A 23,234-nucleotide genomic window follows, 5' to 3' on the forward strand; every position below is an offset into this window, starting at 1 on the left:
GCCCTGATTCTGCACGCTCGGACGGGCGAACTGGAGCCGGCGGAGACTTCCAGTTGCTCAGGGGCCAGCTGCTGCATTTGCAGGGCTCTCAGCATCACCTCGAATCGCCGAGTTTCTTGCTAGCGGCTTGGACGAAACCACAGGGCATGCAGACCCTTTCGTTGCCTTCTCCAGCAAGCGATCGCATGGATGCGCCGCCGCGCTCTGCTTCCTTTGTGCAGCCTCCGGTGAGTGCTTTCAGGCTGGCACGGCCGTGGAGCTAAGCCTGTGATAGGTCCCTCTTAATTAAATTTGAAAACTGCTTGGATAAGAGGGCTTTCCGAGCGAGTCAGGCGATGGGCCATGGGCCTGAACAACTGTCGCAGACTAGCACTACCACCCACAGTCCTGATCCCCATGACATGTGTACAGATTATGGAGAAATCCCTCAGCAATGAGGTTGCTTTAACTCCTTAGCGCTCTTGGGTTTTTGAAGGGAGCTGGGAAAGGTCCTTTTAGCTATCCCCAGCCAGAGATGGCATAGCAAGAAAGGATCATGGGTTTCCTCCATTTCATGATGAGGCACCAAATGGTTTGCATGGGAAACCAGGCGGAGGATTTTAAGCCGCGTACATCATGTGCTTGTAATGTGCAGGCCGGGTCCTGGTGGCGCTCCGACCCATACGGGGCAGCATGAAACCTGCCCTGCAGATATCACCCATGGGACTTAAATATTTTCCAAGTATTGATCTGCGGGATAGCCATGTGGTTGGAGTGGGACAGAAATTGCTTGTGGACCGTGGCTAAGTGGTTTGCAATACAGGTTGGAGTGTGCAAAGAGGGTTTGAATTTGGTAAGGAACATGGTTTTGTGAGATCTTTAGGTCTGGTGGAGGGGCAGCCATACATTTTTTTGTGTAACGGGCCAGGCTGTTCCTTTTTCCTCTGGAAATCCCTTATTTTAGCCACATCCAGCCTGCACATCCAGTCGAGTGGGTCCATCCCCAGCCGGAGTCAAATTCATTAGTGTCCTCAATGGAGCTGTTGAGTGCCTTTATGGGTTCACTTCAAAGGTGCATGAGATCCACTCCTGTATTAGCCTCTTCTCCCTCATCCTAGGTCCCTCCACCGGGCTCAGACCTCCCGTGGCAGCTCACAAAAGCATCCATCACTTCCCTTTGCTTGTTGAGCCCTGCGCAGGCCAGTATGAAATGCTCTTGGGCAGCTGAACCGGGTGACACCCGCGTGTTGCCGGCTGCTGGTTTGGGGGGCCAGAAGGATGAAGTCAAACCCTCTTGACCCAGCCATCTTTGGGGTTGAACTTGGGGGTCTTTTAGGGACCCCAACCCCCCTTACATTTGGATTGCCCGGTCAGCCCTTGGATCCTCTTTATGACCTGATCTCAAGGGGGCCTGAATTTGTGCTGATTATAAAATTGTGCTGGTTTGCACTACCGGCTCGGAGGCGGTCAGCCGATCAGAGCACCGAGTTGGCACCGAAGCACTTGGGCCTCGTTCTTCCCAATTCCTCTCCTCTGTGGTCCATCTGGACACTAATCACCTCTTTGGCTGCCCTTGTAATCCTGCGTTAACTGCAGGCCTCAGAGTCCTTTATTTGCATTTTAGCACCCAGCTGAAATCAGGGCCCCGTTGGGTTAAGCTCGCGTTTTGAGAAGGTGCTTGCTTCCCACCCACATTGTCCGACTAATGCTAACATGGAATAACTAGTCGAGTGAACGTATCAAATGGAGGAAAAATAGCCTGTAGTGCAGAACAGCCTGTTTTTTCTTCTCATCTATTAAACATTAGGATCTGTAAAACATGGGGCAGGATTTGATTCGCAGGCTATTCTAATAGCATAGCACGTGGACTTCAGGCTCGCCTTGTCTGTAGGACGGCATCTTTAGGGATCGCTCAGTGCTGACCCATCCACCGTTGAATCGTGACTGGTGTTGCACAAGAGCTCTCGTACCCGGGTGCCGACCAGGCCTGATCCTGCTTGCAGGGAAGGGAGGTGTTGATTGGAGATGGTGTAGCCGTGCTCTACGCTGCTCCTGCCTATAACTTGGTTAGCAGCCCACGTGGCTTCCTGTTTCATCGCACCTCTTGATTTTACCAAGCTTTAGGCGCGTGGGCATTCGTCGCAGGGGAAAAGGAGGGGTGATGAAGGAACATTAAAAAGCAGCCACGCAGCTCACTGAACCAAAAAGACATCGCCTTCCAGCTTGCAGGTTGCTTTTCGGTTTGGATGGAGTTGGTTCTGCCTTCCCAGGACCCATGCCGTCGTAAGCCAGGCGAGCTTCAGAGCCTGGCCAAAACCAACAACCCTCTCCAGTTTCAGGAAATTTAAAGCGGGGGTTAGCGGTGTCTTCCTGAGGACTGACAGATGACACAGGTGGCTCTGTGAGCAGCCAATGCTACACCGGCTTTTTGAAGTTATTAATCATCTTGACAGGTCGCTGCATGGCAAATTGCTGAAGGTGGGTCTCCTATTTAGGAGGTCACAGGTTCAGATCTCCAAGGAGGTTTGTATGAACCCGGCTTGCAGCCAGCCTTGCTTTGCACCGGCGGGTGGGGGGGACTTGCCATGTGGGATCAAAATGGCCGGTGACATTTTTTGTCTTCTAGCATAGCTCCCTGTGTTGCCCTCCCAGTTGAGACACATCGTGGGGACCTAGTAGAAAATGTTGGGTTATTTTCTTGAAAGTGGCCAAGCTGCATAGAAGCCAGGGTTTTACCGGGAGAGTTTGGCAACTTATTTTTGCTGACTGGTTTGTCAAGTCTTATGTCAAGTCCTACCTTGACCTAAGCCAACAACAACAATCAGCATGGAGAAATATGCCACGCTCCCAACGTCTCTTTTTTTGGTCCCTTTTTTTTCTTTTTCCTCCAGTTACTTCTGGCATTGTCTGGAAAAAAAAAAAAAACAGATTCAGAAATTTGGCAGTCTGAATATGAAGGGAGTCTCATCCCCCTCCTCACCGCCCCTGCTGTTCGGGTGGCTGAAAGCACGGGGAAATACCTCCTGAATGCAACTAAAATGAGTTTTCCTTTGCTTCTTTGCTCTAATAACATTAAGCGTGAAGAACCCTTTAGGAATTTAGGAACATAACTTGTGATCCCCTAATAATGAACGGAGGGCCTATCATATGACATTGTTTAACCAATAAATCATGTGTCAGATACGGTTATTTTGCTTCTACAATTATAGAGCTAAAATGCCAGGGCTGGGGCTGTTGGGGTTCATGTGCTGCTGTTGTCCCTTATGTAGTTCCTCTGGACTGGTGATAACCCATTTCCACTGAAATAGGGAAACGAGTGAAGAGAAGGGAGGGTTATAGAAGGAGGCAGATAGGAACCGCTGCTCTATATGGTATGTTCGAGATTGAAAAGATCCTTTCCTGCCCGCTTTTCGCACGAGTTTAATGACTTTACTGGAAATGTTTTGGAGACTGGGAAAGTGAGAATTAATCTCATGGATGATATGTAGCTCTTTCCAAAGGCACCTCTGCTCTTTTTGAGCTGTGCAGTCCTTTCCTGTCACTTTTGCAGATTGAGGCGTGGCGGGGGAGGCTTGCTTTTGCAGCAGGTATGGGACATCCAAGTCCCCATAATAATGCTGTTGCATCCAGCAAATATCGCTGCATGGTAATAGCCACCCTCCGAGCAGCAATTGTCCGGGTTGCCTTTCTCCACGTCAGGGCTCAAGCATTTGCCGCTGTGTCTCAACTGCATCCTGCTTGAGTTGCATCTGCCCCCTTGTCTCCTCCTCCGCGGCACCTCGCTGAAGTGCTGCATCATGCCTCCTCCCTGACCTGTCCACAGCTGGATTAGGATTAGGATGCTGAGCAGGAGAGCGCACATCAAGGGCTTGGGTTGTGTCTGGGGAAGAGTTGTTACTAAATAGTAAAGCCCTCAAATCAAGGCACATGGGCAGTGCTGCATACTTATTCCTCTCGTGGAGACTTTCAGGACGTCCAGGGACAGGTAGTGGTGTTGCCATTTAAAAATGTGGGTCCGAACGAACCGACTCTTGCATGCCTAAAGACAGGCATCTAAATAGGCGTCCGTATTTTGAGAGATGCCGACCACCTGAGTTGCCCTTCATGTTATTAGACGACAGAAGATGCTCAGCCTCCCTGAAAACCAGGGTACCTAACTATAAGCTACCTTATGCAGGTGCATAGTAGAAGACCCATGGAAATCACTGGGCTGAACTTGATTTTTATTAGCTTTGGGTCTGACCCATGGATGTAGAAATCTTGGCCTCGGTTCTGCAAAACTAGCTGATTCAGAGCTCATCGCTTTTGTTTCTTTTCCACTTTTTTCTTCTCTTTTCCCCTCTTCCCTTCCCATCTCAGGCTGGCTTAGCGCTCTGGGAAAATATGCAAAACCTTCCCGAGAGAACGCCGTGGCGTGGCCGCAACTTGTTAAATACGGCACTTAAAATATTTCTCTCATTAACTTGGAAATGATGTTTCTTCTTAAATTACAGCTTAGGGTTGTTTTGCTAATTAAGCTGCCAGTTTCAACAAAACTGCTTCGGATGGTTCTGCGAGCAGGAGCCTTGTTCGGCGGCGGTGCCTGGTGCAGCCACAACTATTTTTCTTTTTTGCAGGGGGGAAGAGAAAAGGTCCCAGAAACCGGGGCCTGATCAGATTTGGCGGTGGCAGCTGCTGGATGCACGGGGGGTGGAGGCAGTAGGTTGCCTCTAGGCAAATGATAATGTCTGTACTCACGGAGGCTCTCCAAGTGATTTGCGCTTATGGATGCCTCAGGTCTCACCCTCGCGCTTTCTGGAGCAGCGTGGAAATACTTTCACTGCCTGCAGAGAGGGGCGAAGGCTCAGGTTTGCAGAAGCACTTGCTGGACTTTGGAGCCCAACTTGTGCTGAAATACAAGCGGCTTCTGGCAATCTCAAGCTAAGAGGCTTATGCAAGATTTACACAGCGAGCCACTGCAAGACCCAAAACGGGGCCCAGAGGTGCAAAGCGTTAACCCTGGGTGGGAACACACGCTCATACCGGAGCCCTGACTTGTGTCGAAGGCCGGGCTGGTGGCATCCACCTTCTCCAGGACCGTAGCTTTGCCCCGCTTATATCAGGACGAGTGTGTGCAAGGGTGCTTCAGCCTCTCCATAGTACGTCGCCCTGTGCTAGTGACCTATTGTATATCGAGCATCTGAGTTTGGCCTAATGGAAGGCTTTGCATTCAACTGTTATCGCTCATTTTTGTTCAATCCCACTAACTATCTGCTGCCGTTCCTCCAACGCCTGTGAGCAGAAGTTGTCCCAGCACCTGCAGCCAGGTGAGAGTCTCCTGCCTGCCTCGCCAGAAAATGTCCAGGGCTGCTGCAGTGCAGGCAGTCTAGCTTGGCCAGCTGGCACCTTTCCCCAGGAGGCTCGGCACGTTGTCTCTGATCAGCTTCCAGCATCGCTGGCCTGTGCTTGAAGCCTGGAGTCATATTCAGAGGCGATGCGCAAGGTCGTATCAGATCAACTCCTCCTGGAGCCCGACTTGCACGTTCTGGTGTGCAAGGGAGCCCGTGTCCCGTCCCTGCATGGATGACCTAGGAGCAAATGCAAGGGGAAATGGGTGCAAGGACGCACTTTCATTTCAGCCTCTCTCCCATTATCCACCAGTGATTTGCTGGTAGGAACTGCCCCAAGTTTTGCTCTGTTGCTGTGTCAGGCCAGCACCGGCAGGTTCAGAGCCGATGCCCCAATGAGGCTGGTGCCAGGCATATATGAGAAAGGGCTTGCGGGTCTGGGGTGTGAAAGGGTGGCTCAAAAGCAGCAGGGATCCCATGCGATCAGGGTCCTGCCCTCTGTTTCTGCCCCGGGCTTGGTGGGAAGGGGCCTGCAACTGGTGTGCACGCGCGCGTCGTTTCTCCTTGCAGGCTCCCCCGTCGGTGTTGCACCCCCAGTGCCGCTCTCCAGCCAGGCGTGCGATGGTGAGATTCCTTTCGAGCCAAGCCTGGGTGCAGCCCCCTGAAGATCATCTGCCTTTACAAGATCTCATCAGTCGCTGACATCACCAGCCACAGACTGAAGAAAGAAATCTTTATTTGCATTTAATTGGAAGGCACCCCTCCGTTCCCTCTCCCCACACCCTTTTGGTTTTGGAGCCTGTCTCCTCCTAGTCCTTCCGGGCCCGGCAGCTCTGCGGGCAGGGAGGATCTGTGCACAGACCCGGCGGTGCCAGCGAGGCTGTCCCTCGGGCTCTTTCCTAGCTGTGGTTTTTCGTGATTTTTTTTTTTCCTTCTCGGAGGGGGGGAAGCCTCCGAAGCTCCCCAGACGGGTGCAGCCAGGGAGCCCTCTCGGGTTTCTGCCTGAACAAAACGCCTCGTTGTGCTCCCCTGACGATTAGGTGTCCTTGGATCTCAAATGGGTGTTGTCTGTCAAGTCGGAGATTGCGGTTCAGAGCAAGGACAGACTTATGTACACATTGTCATGGCAACGTTTAGGTAAAAGCCGCTGCAAAGCGCTGAGCTTCCTATTATGGGCTGCTGCCTTTTTTTTTTCCCCCAACACTAGCCTGAGGTGCTGGGAGCACCTGAGCTGGTTTAATTGGCTTTTGTGCATGTGTGTTTTTCAAATCTCTACCATGTATTTCTTCTCTCTCTTTTTTTTTTGGCTTAGTTTGGTTCCAAATATGCACGGCTGGCTGCAGCGGGGTGGGTATCTCAACTCCAGTTTGCGGGAGTTGACATAGGGTCCTTTAAAAGCACCTTGGGCCCAATCCAGGGCAACCCCTAGGAGTATTTCCATTGACTTCAGCCATCCCTGTGTCCTCTTATAAGCCGGTGCTGGCAGAGCTGCTTGGAAAACAGGGGGGAAATGACTGATAAGAACCGAGATTTCCAGTTAGTGCTTTCTGCAAGGTGCTTCACCTCTTCCCGATACCCATGGGGTGGCTCGAATGAGTGAGAACTTCAGGGCTGGTTTGAGTCGATGCTTGTCTTTAGGAGAAGTGTCAGTGAGGCCAAGGCTGACTGAGCTGTATGATGCACAGAGATGTCTGATATGTGCTAAGCAGCGTGCACGCTCATAAGAAGGGACCATCCCTGTCCCCCCAAGACTTTATATTCGAAGCAGACAACGTCCTCCGTCTGACAACTCAGTCCCAGTGGGCTAGGAAAACCCTACAGAGACTTAATTGCTGCATGTGTCATACAATGGCTGTAATGAGTGTGGCATCCGTTCTTAGCAAGGTGATTTTGAATATTTAAAGAGCATCGCAGAGTACTGCATCAGATCCCACGAATGCAGGCATTCAGACCAGGCTTGCAGCAACCTCTCTTCTGCTGGTGAAGGCATTTGCATGGTTCACGGTTATTGCAGAATACACAAATAAACTCATTAACAAGTCTTAATGAAATGAAGTGCACGTATGAGACCATCCATAGATTTCAGAGACGTTAGGCCTGGAAGGGACCTCGCAAGCTCATCGGGTCCGGCCCCCCGCCCCAGGGGCAGGAAGTCAGCTGGGGTCAGATCACCCCAGCAAGATAAGCATCCAAGCATTCAGTTAAAAGCTCTCCATTAAAAGCATTCAATTAAAAACTATTCATTTGTGGATCTTAAACTGATTTTATTTTCCTTAGTAACATTTCAAATCCCCTCGTCTTAAATATCTTAATATGTATACCAAATCTTAGCAATGGGAAATGAAGACTAGTAAAGAGCTAATGAACTGCCAAAAAAAAAAAAAAGCACTGGAATTCATGCTTTTTATCCCTACTTTGCTAGCGTGAGCAAGTCACTCGAACGCCTCGTATCTCAATTTCCCTTTCTCGAAAACAGAGGTAATGTCTCCCACGTCTAAGCGACAAGTGAAGAACACTTTATTAATATTTGCCCCCAACTCCATACAAATAAAACACCGCATAGGCTTCATGGAGGTGTTATTACTCTCCTTTGTGGATCAGATAAAAGTGCCACCCAAAGAGATTCTTTTAAAAGTACTAGCACGTTTCCGAAGAGGAAATGACATGCTCCGTCTTGCCTCGGTGCAAAACATTTTGCTCGCTCCAGCAAGGGGCACGGCATTTTATAGATCCTTGGTGGGGCTGGGAATACAGAAGTTGCCTGAGAATGGAAAAAGAGTGTTAATTAAGTGGTGTCCTCCTATAACGCACCTGGAGGACCCCTTCCAAGGAAAATGAAATGCAATCCAATAAAGCCCAGTTTTGCTATTAAGTGTTGGTGATGCATAGGGACTGGGAAAATGCCAATGAAACATGTTGGCTGGTTCCTTGGCTGCTCAGGATATCGGGACAGATCTCTTTCATCCGAATCCATGAGCAGACTGTTTTATGGGTGACATTTGATGGATTTTATAAGCGCCGATGGGGTTGTTTCAAGGCAGGCTGTTTTGCTAGCAATATTTCATCTCAAATCCCTGATGTCAATAATTTGTAAGCAAGGGAGCTCTGAAAACCCAACCCTAGATTCAAGGAAATGATAAGCAGCTGTATCCATCCCCAAACCCTTTCTTTCTTTTTCTTTCTAGTTTATGTTTTGCTTGTAAATAAATGTTGGTCTTGCTGGTACAGTGGGTGTGGAGCATCGGCCAGTTCCCTGAAAACAGTATTAGTTCTGTGCTCAGTAGCGAAATGCTGCGGTTTGGTGAGCAAACAGGGCTGACCGTTGTAAATTCCTCCAGCCATTTTGCATTCAAAAGCAAATTCTTTATTGAGCTGTTATGCAAGAATCAATATGGGCCAACAAACACGCTGGCGAGATTACAAGGGGACTGGCCATTAGGCCACGCTCTGCTTGGGACGGCAATCGTGTCAGTAGAGGGAAAGGGCCAAATCCACTGTCATGGCAACTGGTGTAATTCTCGTGATTTATCCTAAGCCTCATTCAAGGCTGGATCCACCTTTGGATAATGCAAAGGGGAAAGATATCAGGAGATACCTGCTTCCACATGGCATAGGAAGTAACTATGGTATCTCTGGTTTTGTGGGGAGGCAGTGATGATTGCAGGATGGGTCTGGGGCAGATTGCAGGTAGGCTATTATCGCTTCCAGTAGGCACTTTGTCCTGAATGAGCCACGCAGAATTATTTGGACTTTAATAGACATAAAGTCCCCTTGAAATTTGCATTTGCCCTCCAAATGCCATGCTAATGCAACATTATAAGGAGGCTCAGTATGAAACCAGCTGTGCTTAATAGGCCTAATGGTTAGAGATGGCTTGAACGGGCCTGTTTGCCCGTGCATAGAAAAGATATTACAAGGCTCCTGGAAGACAAATGCATAATGAGATCTGCTGACCAGAAACCAAAGTCAGTAAACTTCAGACTGCAAATAAAGCACTTCTAAAAAAAAACAACAGGAGCTCACTGGATTGGTTTACCAAGAGATGAGGCAGAGGATCCATCATTTGGACCTGGAAGTAATGCTTGCAGCCCAAGTGGTGAAATGGCCTTTGTTAAGCAGGTCTGGCTGGAGGATCTTCGTCTGGCTGTAACAGCTTTGGAAAACCATCTCTCCGGAAGACTATAGGTTGATCCAGCGGGCCAAATCCTCATCTGGCATTACTCCACCAGGCTTCATTGCTATTAGGGGAGCTTTGCTGCTTCATCATCTGGTCCCATTGTCCTGGGAAGAGAGCTCGTTATAGAGAGTAAAGCCATTTACAGCCTAATGACATCTCCAGTCATCTCCTGTCACTGTTTTCACTCCCTTTATTGTCTAGTGACACCGTCGCTTTTCCTGCCTCCTTGTTTTTAGGGATTTTTCCCCCCCCCCGACAGTTCGTCTTTATAATTGTGAAATGTTTTTTCTTTCTGTTGCTACCTGTTGGAGCCCTGAGGCAGGGAGCTCTGAAATGCATTTGTTAGGGTTTGCCCTGGCCTGTCACACACGCACGCGCCATACCACAGAAAATGGTGCTCAGCTGCTTGGCACTGTTGCAGCTTGACTTTTGCTTTCCTGCTCCTGTTGTTTTTCTTTGCTCGCATGACTTGTCCAAACAGCAGAGCCCCTAATGCGACATCCCCCCTTGTGCCATTTTTGTGCATCCTCCATCGTTTCCGTGCCCAAGCACAAACCACTCCTTTGGACTATTTTTTCTCTTTGGAGACCCATAAAGACACACAGAGAGGTAAGGGGAAAAATCCTTATGAACGGAGGGGCTGCACCACACATCATACAGGATTCATAATCCAGCACAATGTCTCTGTTTATCTAGCTCACCCCCACACTATGGTTGTTAGGAGCCAAAGGTGCTTGCCACTCGAGGACGATCCAGCGTCCTGTTGCTCTTTTCATCAGAGTTCAGCATTCGCCAGTGATTTTCTCCCCGTGATTATTTGCTATGGCACCGTTATTTATTCTTGTGACTCCTGGGAAAACAGTGTTCTCAGGTGCCCCCGTGCGGAGATTGCAAACAGGTATGAACTTCTTAATGGCATGTGGGGAAAAAAAAGATACTGTTGGGTTGACTCCAGGTCTAGGCAGAAATGTTTTTACAAAACCAAAAAAGTTAAGGGGAAAAAATAAAAAAAGGTGTGAGGGCATGCATCTTTGTTAGCAGTCTCAACAGAGAGACCCAGGGCAGGATGGTGCTACGGAGGACGATGACCTCTGGCTCACCTCCATTAAAGCCCCTTTTCATAAGGTTTAAGGATATTGGGGAGATAGCATCAGGAAGTTATTCCACCGCTACCTACGGTGTGCTCCAGTCTCCAGGGCCAGCAAACACTCTTCCTTTCCTTTTCTGGCTTATGTAATGGCCCAGGCACTTGGGTAAACTAGCATAGCTGATAGCACGATGCCTATTTTTACTAGTTGCTGATCTGGCTGGGTGGAGACGATAAAAATACAACATTAATTATTAATATAATGTCTAATATCCGCGGTTGATGAAATAGGAAACGAAGCGGTGGAGGCTCCCTCCAAAGCCTTTGAAATCAAAGAAATGCCTGTTGTCTGGGAAGATGTTCTGGAGATCCCAAGCCAAGGCCGCCTTTCCCAGAAGCTGGAGGCTTTGCGCAATGGCAGTGTGCCTTCCCATTATAGGTGCAAATTCCCACCCTGCGCTCCTCTTTGGAAACATTGAGCTGTCACCAGCTGAAGGGCAAAAGGAACTGAGTTCACGGGAGATGGTTTTCCAATATAGATAATGATGTCTTTAACTGTATGTAATTAACTCTAAGTGATAGGTCTATAATTACTCCATGTAAGCCCTGTGAAAAGGATTGCATTAGTCTTTATCTCATAAACTTTATTTGCCGAGGTATGTACTCCGGCAGAGAGCAGTCACCTGGCTGTCTGCAGCCAGCTTTCAATGACTCCAGATAACCTCTGCCGCCGCGGCCATGCGAAGATGTTCGGTGCCACAAAGCGCTTGCATTGTTTGCATCGAACGTCGGCTTTAGGGGGAGGGCGAACGTCTTTTCAGCCTGCTTCAAAGAGGCAGCTTTGCAAGTCCCATCCCCCTGAGAGAAGAATTGAGGCTTCTGTTTCTTTTATAACAGCCCTGGAAAGCAAGTGCCCATGGATTCATGTGCTATACAGACAGGTACAGAGAGGCTAAGGAGGCCTCTTGCTGTCTTGCAGGTATGATTTGAGTTCAGAGAAATGGCAATGCACAACTTTTTTCCATGCTTTGAAGCCCAAAATGCACTGCAAGGACAAATATGAATGCATGGATGGGTAGGAAAAATGGAGAAAGGGCCGCAGCTTGGCTGGAAATGTACTCCTAAATGACAAAACCTAGCACATTGTGGCAGAACTCGAGCATACACTCACTAGTCATGTCTCTGCTTCCTACGGCATGACTGGAAGTGTCATCCGTGCTGGAAGGAGCAGCAAGCCTCTTCCCTACATCTTTATTTGGCCAAAGCCCCCACTAAAACCAAGGGAGTAAAACTGAGCATCAAGTTGGCCGAGGTCTTCAGGAGTCAGCCAGGGATGACATGATTCATTCCTGTATCTGGCTGACTCTTGCTGGCACAGAATAACCCCACCACATTTCAGGGATGGGCAAAGTCTTTAGCAAAACCAGGTGCAACCTTTCCAGGTTGATGCCCTACTAGAGAGGTTTTTATATTGTAACCGGCTTAACGAAGGGAAGTCCCATAACAGGGAAGCCTCGCAGCATCCCCTACAAGATTTTTTCCAGGGTTCCCTTCTGTGGAGTTACCCTACCTATGAGTTAATTCAGCCCCTTGCTTTCAGCATGATGGGATTAGTACGCAATAGCCGTGCACATATTTGGTTTCCCTACTATTGCATAGTGTCTCCTTGGCTAGCACCTGAGTTTAGGATGCTCGAGCGTAATCAGTGTTTGCAAAAGCAAACCTTCACTGTGCTCCGAGTTCCCTTGCTCCTGACCCTCTTGCTTTCATCCTCTGCGTTGAACCTGAGCGCAAATACAGTGCATGGCTATGCCATGTCCAGATGACAAAATAATACAAGGGATCTGTTCCCCTTTCCCCCCCCTACCCTTTGATCACTCCCTGTCAGGGCCACAGAGCATCACATCACTCAGCAGCTTTAATCTTTTCAACACGCTGGCAGGCACATTATTAAGAAGAGATTGTAAGGGGTTGTGATGTGGAATCGATGGAAACTTTCCCTGGATAAAAAGGTCCTTGCCCGGGATTATCTTCACTTCATTTGCAGTAATCCATCTACCTCCTTGGCTTCGCTCGCCATGCTGCTCGGGCAAGGCAGATGCTGAGTTAAGCAAGTCGTGCAGTAATTGAACCTGGCTGCTGGAGCAACTGGTGCCAAGGATGGAGGCCAGTTTGCAAAAGACTCTGGGAAGCTGGGCAGCAGGTTTCCATGTCACTGGTTCTCTCATGTTTTGGACACAACAGTTCAGCTTTCATCGGGTGGGCCTGATAGCTGAGGCCCTCTGCGAGGGGTGCTTTTTTTTTTTCTTTTCTTCCTTTAATTTCTTTGTTTCAGAAAGTTAATTCCTTTAACTTCTTTGGTTCAGATTGTTTAGTTGGCCTTTTTGCATTTTTGTAATGGCACACAGTCTCTTCCACTGCCAGGCCCCATTTCTGCAGCATCTTTAAGCTTATGCTCGAGCAAGCGAGGCGTCTTTGGCCTCAGCGGGATGTCTGGTGCTGGAGTTCCTTGCAGGATCAGGGCCTGTCCCCACGTCCTGCCTCTTGTCCTCAGGTCCTCCTCATAATCTTGGATGACTTGATTCAGAGCTAAGTGCAGCTCCTGCTTTCTGGCCTAGGAAAAGTTCCTTTTGTTTTGGTGGTTCAACTTACCAAATCTCTCCTCTGGACCATAATGGTCCTGGTCCAGAGCCCTGCTGTGATGATGTGCAGGATTTGACTTGTTAATTTAGTAACCTCATTGAGATTGTATTCATGGAGCATCCCTGGTCTGGTTTGTGGCCACCCGCTAGCACGTGTAGAAATGGCTTGGGATGTTTCTGATTCCAGTGTCACACGTATTATTCCTTGTATGCACCGTCTTTTATTCGTATTTCAGTAGCCCTGAGGCACGTGGATCTGGGAGGAGGACTGCATTGGGCTAATCCTTGTCTGAACACAACACAAAAAGCTTGGTCCCTGCCCTGCGGTATTCCCAGGATAGCATCCCCACCATCCTTCATGCTATTAAGGGCCCCGAGCTGGAAAGCTCAGTAGTCTCCCCCCAGATTCAGAGGGGTGCAGATCTGGAGCTGTGGGCCAGCTATGAAGCTTGGCTCCAGACTGATGCTTCCAAAGCCTAGGGATGTTCCTATCTGTTGCGTTGGTTCAAAACCATCCCTAACCATCACGTGGTATCTTAATCCAATATGGTCTTGCCCAAATCCCCATTTTCTTTCAGTATATCAGAGATGAACTTGCACATTTGCTCTCATTATGGGGATCAGCTTTTGCTGCTTTGCATCACCCAAGGTGCTAAAAGGCTTCTATGACTCACGCTTGATGAACGGGATGTCGAAACCCCTCCATAGGTCAGCCCTGCAATTTTTTTTTGCAAGTATGCTAGAAAGCAGCAGGTAATATTTCCATTATACAACAAGCCAAAGGGTCAAGACAACGCTCTCCCTTCATAAGGATGCTGAGCCACACTGTAAGTGCTTCTGCTGTGGTCTTGAACTTGCAACTTCCGGGCTGTCTTACCCCCTATATAATGCTCATGCTGCATGATTTCTCATCCCCAACACATGGGCAGCCTTGATAGGGAAACCCAGGGTTAGGAGACCACATCCACCCTTTTTCTGCACAAGTCCTTCATATTTGAGTGCCTTAGGATTTGTAAAAGCTGCATGTGTTGGATATTTTTGGGATGCCTTTGTAAGCTAAACAGAGCTGTCAAAATGGCAGAAAACTTTGATTCTTTTGTGGTTTATAGTCACTTTTTGGGAACACTTTTAGGTGTTTTTTTTTATTTTGAAGATAGGCTTCAGTAGAAAATAGTATTTGGTTTTGGGGTTGTTGGAAACAAACCCAGAGCATTCGAAACGGAATGAACATTTACGGCCAGAAAAAAATGAAATCAAGTTGGGAAGGGGAAGGGCATTTCCCAGCAAAAGACCGCAATCAGTTCCAGTGAATACCTAAAAAGAATTAGGAGAAGGAAACAGTCTGATTATTTGCAAAGAGCTGCTTCCTGCTCAGTAGTCATTTGAATATGATACTTGTGAACAGAGTACATGTGCCTTTCGTGTGTTTGGGAATGGGTGAACGCTAAATGTCTTTGGTCTGCGCGAAGCCGAAATCACCGTCTTGTTTTGTCACAGGAACGAACGTGACAGGGGCCCGAGTCTCTCGAGAATGAGAGGTTGAGAGTTTGTATAAGAGCCAAGATCCTTCATAGTCACCCAAATAGTAGCCACATTTTCAAAAGGACGCTGAGCCACACCGTAAGCACTTCTGCTGTGGTCTTGAACTTGCAACTTCTGGGCTGTCTTACCCCCTATATAATGCTCGTGCTGCATGCTTTCTCATCCCCAACACATGGGCAGCCTCGACAGGGAAACCCAGGGTTAGGAGACCACGTCCACCCTTTTTCTGCACAAGCCCTTCGCATTTGAGTGCCTGGGGTTTCGGGCTGCCCAAGTGCCCTGCAGGCTGCTATGAGAGAGCAGCAATGCAAAGATACAGGTTGTACCTGTTCCAGAGGCTGGGGATGTCTTTCTTCAGAGGCATCAACCAGAACATCTTCTAAGCACTACCTTCATGTTGACGGCAGTGTTTTGTTTTTTTGTGGGAGGTTACCGAGCCAACGGCCAAAATACATCCTGATGCAAGGTGCTGCGGGTCACCGTTGTTCAAGCAGCGCTGAGCAAACGCCGCGGGCCTCTGGAGCCCTTTAAATGACTTTTTTTTTTTTTTGCAAGTGGAGCTGAAGTGCATTTGACTACAGCACTCTTTGATGGGGTGGGGAGTTGAATTTGAAACCAGGCAGCAATGATAAAAGCTTCCTGGTTTTCTGGGGCTGATCTCCACCAGCAATCTGCTTTCCTGCTCTTTGCATCTCGAGTTCCCCCTTGGGCTTGCAGATGTGTGCTGCCTTTTGGAGGTTTGTCTGCAATGCCGCTAAGCCAAGCCCCAGGCAGAAATCTGCCACTGTTGGGTTGCTTTTTAAACAGAAAACTTGCTGTTTCTGGGGGGTTTCGTGTATTTTTGGTGGGGAGAGGAAGAATATTGTGTGGGGACTGTGTGATGGAGTCCAGCCATCCCAGCTCCGCACCAGGCTTTCTCTCTCATTCAGGTCCTTGGGGTAGACAATTTTTCCTATAACACCCTCTGAATGTAAAAGCAAATCACTTGTAGCTCTGGATTTAGCTAATGAGATTGAGATGGGGGGGAGTCTCAGGACTTTGACCATTCAGCCCTACCACATCTTTGGGTGGCATTAAAGGGAGGTTGCCTTTAGCTCTGGGGTCCCTTGCCAAGAATTGGGGAGGGTGTCTCATTATTATCCTTGTCTTGGTTTTATATAACCCCGTCCCTAAAAAGTGCAAGCAGTACTCCTCTGACCCAGGACAATGGACCTGAAACCTTTCACCTGAAGTCTTACTGGAAGTTTAGCTTCTTAAATGCCATGGGCTCTGCTCCAGAGCATGCTTTGGCTGTTTGCTTTATTAACTTGGCCAGCAAAGCTTTAAAAAGGGCTGATGATAGGTGAAGGGACTTGACCCACCCTCTCGATGTTCAGACGTTGGTTCAGGAGAGCCACTGGTGTTTACAATCCCTGGGAAGAGGACACCGCGGTGAAAAGCCCGACACGCCCTTACTGCACTATTATTACTCATAATTAGCACCCTGCTGCTGATTAACAAGGTGATTTCTCTTCATTTGGAACCTCACATCTTAGCCTACCTAAGATCAGCCAGAAGCAGGTCTCTGTTTTCCAGTGACACTAGGAAAAGCCTTCTTGACCTTTAGGTGTTGGCACATCTCACTTCATGCTTCTTTCTTGCACAACGGCAGGGACACAGTTCCTCTTGACATCTGCCGTCCTTGCTCCCGCGTGCTCTTCTCTATATACGTATTCTGGCAGGTGTGTCTGAATGATTGTCGCGTGTTCTCTGGTGCAAGGAGTGGTTGGTTCGCTGCAGGCCGAAGAATGTCCCCATGCAATTAAATGAATGGCTGAACAAGCCCAGGTCCAGGCTCCTGCAGGGTCAACTTGATGTCCAAAGCATCTCATAACTCGTTATCCTGGTGCTGCATTGACAGTGAGATGCGATTCCTTATGGACCACTGGGACGACCATCCGGCATCTTTGTAGAAAAGACTTGATTAGCTTTTGCTGAACAAAAGCTTATTGGTAATACAGCTGGGTGGAGGTGGCCCAGGCCCTTTTGCAGGCATGCATTCTTATAACGAGTACAGACCATTTTTGGGCAGGTTAGTGAAACTTTGCATTGGCTTCCTGAGAACATTGTACAAGCTGGTCACGTTGTTTCCAAGATGCTTGGTGGAGCATAAAAGAGTTGCAACCACCCGTGTGCAAAATGGTTTCACGTGGGTGGTTTTTGTGTTGCCTTCTTGAAATTAGCTGAGATTTCTTGATCCTCCTCTCCTTTGTAAAAGTTTCACTCATTCAGGGATCACAAAACATCCCGTGTGACCTATAGGAGAAATCACAATAAACAACGCATTGTGGGTTGTCAAACAGATCTTGTAAACAGCTCACAGGCTCGGATATGTTCCTGTACCTTTGATAAAAAAAAAACACCCTAAAAAACCTCAATATATTTGGAGATTTTATGAATAGGCAAAAGAAAACCCAAGTTAAATGACATGGATAAAGTCTTTGCTAAGTCTAGTTGTCTTTCTCTAGTCTTCACCATTTTTGTAGTCTTCACCATTGGCTTCCTCTAGTCTTCACCATTTCTCTAGTCTTCACCATTGGCTTTCTTTTGTTTTCACCATTTTTCAACTCATTTAAAATCCAGGTATGGCATTATGACTAACTTTGAGAAAGTTAGTAGATAGTTCAGTGATTTGGAGTCGAACCTAAAGCTCAGAAAACAAAGTCCCGGCCGTTCCTCTGCAATGGACTTTGTATGTGACCTCAGGTAAGCCACTTGGCTTTTTTGTGCCTCAGTTTCCCTACCGTAAAATGCTGCCATGGCACTTTTCTGTCTCAGTAGTGTCTTAAAATAAGCTAATTAAAGGATGGCAAGGCACGCTGATAGGGGGATGAGGGCAATATGAGAGAGCTGCTGGTTTGATAAGACACAGGTGCATGGCAGGTCTCGGCGTCAGCCTTATCCAGAAGGCTCAGGTGAAAGAGATGCTCTGAGTAATAATACCTACAACTGCTCAGATTAAATTAGCTCATCTATGTGACCTTCCTGTGAAGTTGGGACTCTTGCCACACAGCACTGGTGCTGACGGTGCTTGTGAGAAGACAGGTGACAGAATCGAGGTGACGTGTGTGTGATTATTGGAGCTAGACAGGCTGCCCAATATTCACTCCAATATTCCAGTTGAATGGCTCCTTATATCTTCATGCCCAATGAGGAGTCAGAGGACTGAATGACGACTTCTCATAATAAATTGGAAGGGAAATGAATGCTTGTGGGATCTCACGGAAGGATCTATCATGATCTCTTTTCTTGCATTTTGCTTTCTTACTGCCTCCGAGGCCTGGATGAAGTGCTTCCACTTCTACATTGGTGCTTCCAACATTTCCAGGTGAGCCTTTCATGGGACGTGCTCAAGTTGCAAGATCTTCCAGGGACTTGATGGGTCTTTCTGAAACGCCGAGGTTTCGCCACCACCTCCTCTCATCCTTGTCCCTTCCCTGCCCCCTTGCCTTGGTGTCAGTTCTGGAGCCTACGTGCTGAGAAGAAAAGTTAAAAAGGTAAAAGTCTGTAATCTGATGCTGTGGTGACCTGTTTCATCCTGTTCCCCGGTACAGTAAGAGCTGAAATACCTGTACTGCAAAACAATGACTTGAGGAGAGTTGAAATCTTCCCCCCTCCCCCTTTTCTTTGTCATTTTTGGCTTTTTCCGACAGAGGCTTGGAGGTAAAAGAGGCCTCGTGGATGGCTGTTAACCACCAGCTAATGCAATAAATGTGTTGACTCCTCTTGCACGTGCATAGCCCAAGACTAAAAGCACCAAGTGACTTGCCTTTGTCCGGCAGAACTGGTGGCTGGGGCTGGACGCGAAAAGATTTCCCTGTCCTGGGAACTGGGCGAGACTGCAAAAATATATCCATCTCTGCCCCTGCATCAGGAGAAAATCAAGACCTTTTGCAAGAGAGAGGAAGAGAGAGAGAAAAGTCTGGCAATCAGATCACCCATTTGTGACAAGGGAGACCCAGCTGCAAGCCGGACTCAGACTGGGAGTTTGGAGCTGCGTGCCCTTGGCGCTATTACAGCTTATATATTTAAATGCATTCCCTCTGTTAGAGATTTGGACCCGAATCTTGCACATCCAATCTTGAGCAATGGTGCCACTCTGGCCTAATGAATAGTTAATTATTTATACCTGGCAGGGTCATTCCAACGGGAAATGCTGAAAGAGCTGGGTGCAGTGGTCTTTACTGGTAAAGATGCACCCCTGAGAAATGGGAAACCCAAGCTCCACGTCCCTGCTGTGTTACTCTCCCATTTTCCAGATGGCGACTTCTGTCTTCACCAGGCCATGGGCCATTCTGGTTTTTTACAGATTTCATAGATTTCTAGGGTCAGAAGGGACCCATTAGATCATCGAGTCTGACCCCCTGCTCACGATGATCTTTCTTTTATATGCATTCTGGTTTGGATGAAAAAGACCATCCTGGACCCAAAAACTATTCTTGACGTAAGTTGAAGTGAATGCAGTCTGTTCTCGTAGCCAAGTATCAGTTCTGATGAGTTGGTGTTCCCCACTGAAAAACAATTTTGTTGGACATTTTTGCTCTGCTAGAAATGTAATTTATTGTCAAGAGCAGGCAAAGTTATCTGGGTAAATGTGATACCTGTTATTAAGCCAACTGAATTGCACAGGCATTTAATGGCATCGCTGACAAGTGTCCCCCGTTATGATTTCTCTTCCCTCTGAGAAGCATTCCCTTGAAACCCTTTCTCAGGGGTTTTCCCTATTCCAGACTCGCTTTTTTCCTGTTGCCAAAATGTAAAAGTGAGTTTATTTATAAGAGTGATCAGCTTTTTAAGAACTCACCGTGCCGAATGATAAGCGATGGACTCAGTCCTGTAACAGACCCCCTAAAAAATCTCTTTTTATGTCCTCTTTGAAGGCGTTGCCCATCATTTTGCCCTTAAAGTTCAGTGTCACCTTAAAAGACAGATGAAATATGCGGCGTTCATGAAAAAAGAGCAAATTAGAATTTTTCATCAGGTTTGAAAATGCCTATGCCGTTTTCATTTGTCAGCAAATCAAACAAATATGCAGTTTTTAAAATTCACAACAAAATGTTTACTTTCATTGGGAAAACTACATTTTTCTCTTACATTTTTACTTGCTGTTATTCTAGTGGAAAAAGGGAAATAAGAGAGACCTTGATTTCTGCCCCTCCCATATCAACTAAAAAATGTTGTTTGAAAAACTTTGCAATTGTTTTTCTAAACTGTCAAAAATGGCAAAGTTTCAAGGAAAGTGAGCCCTGTTTTGTAAAATTTAACTGTGTTGAAAAGAGACTTTTTTTCCATCATTGGAAAATTGGGTCACCTTCTGCCTTCAAAGTGCCCGAGGGGCAGCAGTGGCATCTGTTGATATCTTCCTTACAAACTCAGATCTTTGTTTTAAAAAGGAATAGGATGCTAGGAAGCTCTGGGATGACTCATGAATGTCTGTTGAAAACTCCTGCGGTCTCTTTCTGGGCACTTTCACTAATTCACTTTCTTTTGGATGGATAGCATTATTCCCTTAAAGGTGCAATACCCATCTATCCTTGTCATGCTGCTAATACATGTATTGCTAGAGTAAAGAGCACTTCAGCTATATGGTAACAGCAATGTTGAGTGGCCAGAGCGGGAACCAGATAATCCAGAAGTACTTTTCTGTGAAAGCCAGTTACTCTGGAGAGAGAGGCAGATTGCAACAATCCCTGGGGATGATCTGGATAGAGAAAGCCTATCCAGAAATATGGTGTCTCATGCCCTATATCGAGGAGAGAACATTTCTCAGGGAGATCATGCAAATAGGAGCTTGTCATAGAAAACCTGCCACACCTCCTCTGTTACCATATTACTCATGGACACTGCACTGGTAATCAGCAGTTAAAGACTAGGTTTGTTACACTTTGACTATAGCCTAATTAATTGGCATATCTGAGAGAGGCATCAGAGGCAGGATGTGCTGTTTTCCCACTGTCGGTGAGAAAGGTGACCGTGCTTGGACATCGTGGGAGCTTTTATGGATCTGATGTCGCATTGGCATGCATTGTGTCACCTACAGCAACATGCTAAACTGCAGCACAGAGCTGAGGTTACAAGGTGGGGCAGTCTGGGATCAGGAAATAGCAAACATTAAGGGTTTTATTATACCCTACCCTGGCCATCTTGCATTTTACATTTCAGCATCTACAAGTAACAGCACAAAAGGGATTAGACCACAGCCTTTGGGGCCTTGATGGAGACACACAACTCTTGTCTCCATCAGGATATCTTGGAAGATATCACTTGACGGAGACAAACAACTCTAATCCAGTTCAGCAGGGGTTGAACTGCAGTCATGTCCAGGGAGACGTTAGCAAACGGCTGAAGTTAGGCACACACTTCGATGCTTTGATAAAGTAGGTTGGGCATCAGCATGCACTTGGGTGCTTTCCTGAACCAGGTTGTTAAACAGGATAAGGAAAGTTTCTCTCTGTGTTCAGTATGGCCAAGAGAAAGTTGTTGCAAAGGACCCTGGCTCAAAAGCAACAAGTGATTTGGGATCCTTGCATTCGTGAGCACGCAACTTGACAGCCACAAGTTTGAGTAACCTTCCTTCTTCAAATCAGGCTCCTTTCCAAAGTCTCTGTTCAGGCACCTGCTTGTGAGGCACTTTTGATAATGCCATCCCCTAAGAGTTTCTCCTCACTGGGGATTCACACCATTGAGCTGTAAAACTATATTTGCACAAAGGGCATCTGCAGAATCACTCAACTCCAGTGCTCCCCACGTCTTATTTCTGCAAATGTCAACATTTTAAATGGGGTTGATGGACCCTCAACCTGTTTTTCAGTGCAGAGCTTTGCTAATGGACTTGAGTAGGGATTGCACATCTAGACATTTTTGACTTCTCAGGTTCAGCCTTTCTAGTTGGCCAAGTGCAAAAGAGTATATAGAAGTTGCCTGCTGGGTGGTGTTTGACGGCGCCACATCAGTGTGTGATGTTTTGTAATGGGTGTTTGATGTATGTGCAGGATGGCCACATAACCCTTGCTCTAAAACCTCTTGGTTGAACCCATACCAGGGAGGGTCTCAGAGCCAGAATTCATGGGATGAAAATGGGGTCTTAGCTTTCCCCAGAAACTTCAGCCAGATGTTCCCAAGTCTTGGGACCGCGGGGTTGCAGCTGTTTGAGAAAAAAGATGTCTGTTGTGAAGGAAGGCCCAGGGTGGTGAATTCAGAATTTGCCTTCTTTAAAAGCTCATCTCTCTTTTCAGGTTGCGTTTTCCCTTCTCTATTTAAGGAGTTTTTCAAAAGCCAGCTTTCTTCTTCGTGGGAGGTTTTCATGCGACTTGGCAGGTCCCATCGAGAGAGTGCAAGAATGACATTGCATCTCTTCTTTTCCAAGCAGAAACGGATAGCGGGCTCTCTCTTTCCAGATGCTGGAGGCAAGGAAGGAACAGAGTCCTTTTGAAACAAGTCTTCGCCAGCCAGCAAGTGACACTTTGACACCCTCCGTCTGGATAAATGGCAGTCAGCTGAGCTGCGCATTCACTGCTGATGTGCTAATCTCAGGAGGCATCTTACTTAGAAGTGGCTTTGGTTCACATGCGACACTGGGGTTACAATTGTAAGGCACTGAAAATGAGCGTGCACTGAACATAGAAGGCATCATCAGCAGGGTACTTAAAATGCTTTTAACCTCTTGAGTGCCGCACTCATTTATCTTTAGCTACGCTCCCCTCTGAAGTCTTATTAGACCTGGGCCTATCCTGCAAAGCTCAGATTTTGATGGTGACCCCCTGCCCCCCTGGGAGCTTGCGGCTGCGGGGATTCAGGTGCGTTGAGTTCTGGAGTAGTGATGAGCCTGAGTGCAAGCAATGGTTTCTGGTCCCCTCCCCTTGTTATTTCCACAGGCGTTTTACATTGTCATGGCCCCACAATGATGCTAGGAACAAAAGGATGTGAAAGTTTTGGAAATTCAGCAACATTAGAAATGCATGTTTTTTTTCCCTTCCATTCTAGCAAGGAATGCATGAGTTATATTGGCAGAAACCAGGGCTTTTAACTAGCACAATCCTCATCTCTCTGCAGAGTTTCTGCTTGGGGGAAGTGGTAGTAGTTTCTGTACACAGAACAAAATGCTAGAAAAATACCCAGTTTGGGGAACAATTCCTTGATGGCAGGCAGAGGGTGGACTAAATAATCTAACAGGCCACTGCAGTGACAACTTGAATGCTTCTTACTGATACCCCTCTCACAAATCTGCTCATGTGAACGTTCACTCTTCTTATTGCACAGTAGCATTAACTGCTAAAGGACTTAATGTCTTTTTCCCCTGAGTAGAGAAGAAGGGTGGAAAAGCATCCAAACACTTTGCATAAAAGCCCCCAAGGTCCACATTACCAGGCAGCAGACTTTGCAAATAGGTCCAATGACAGAAGAGCTTGTAAAGGTGAATACCGAGCCAGTCCAACCCCGGG

The sequence above is a fragment of the Gavialis gangeticus genome, unplaced genomic scaffold (genome assembly GCF_001723915.1).
Source record: "Gavialis gangeticus isolate Ggan-Ray unplaced genomic scaffold, GavGan_comp1, whole genome shotgun sequence".
Taxonomy (NCBI): domain Eukaryota; kingdom Metazoa; phylum Chordata; order Crocodylia; family Gavialidae; genus Gavialis; species Gavialis gangeticus.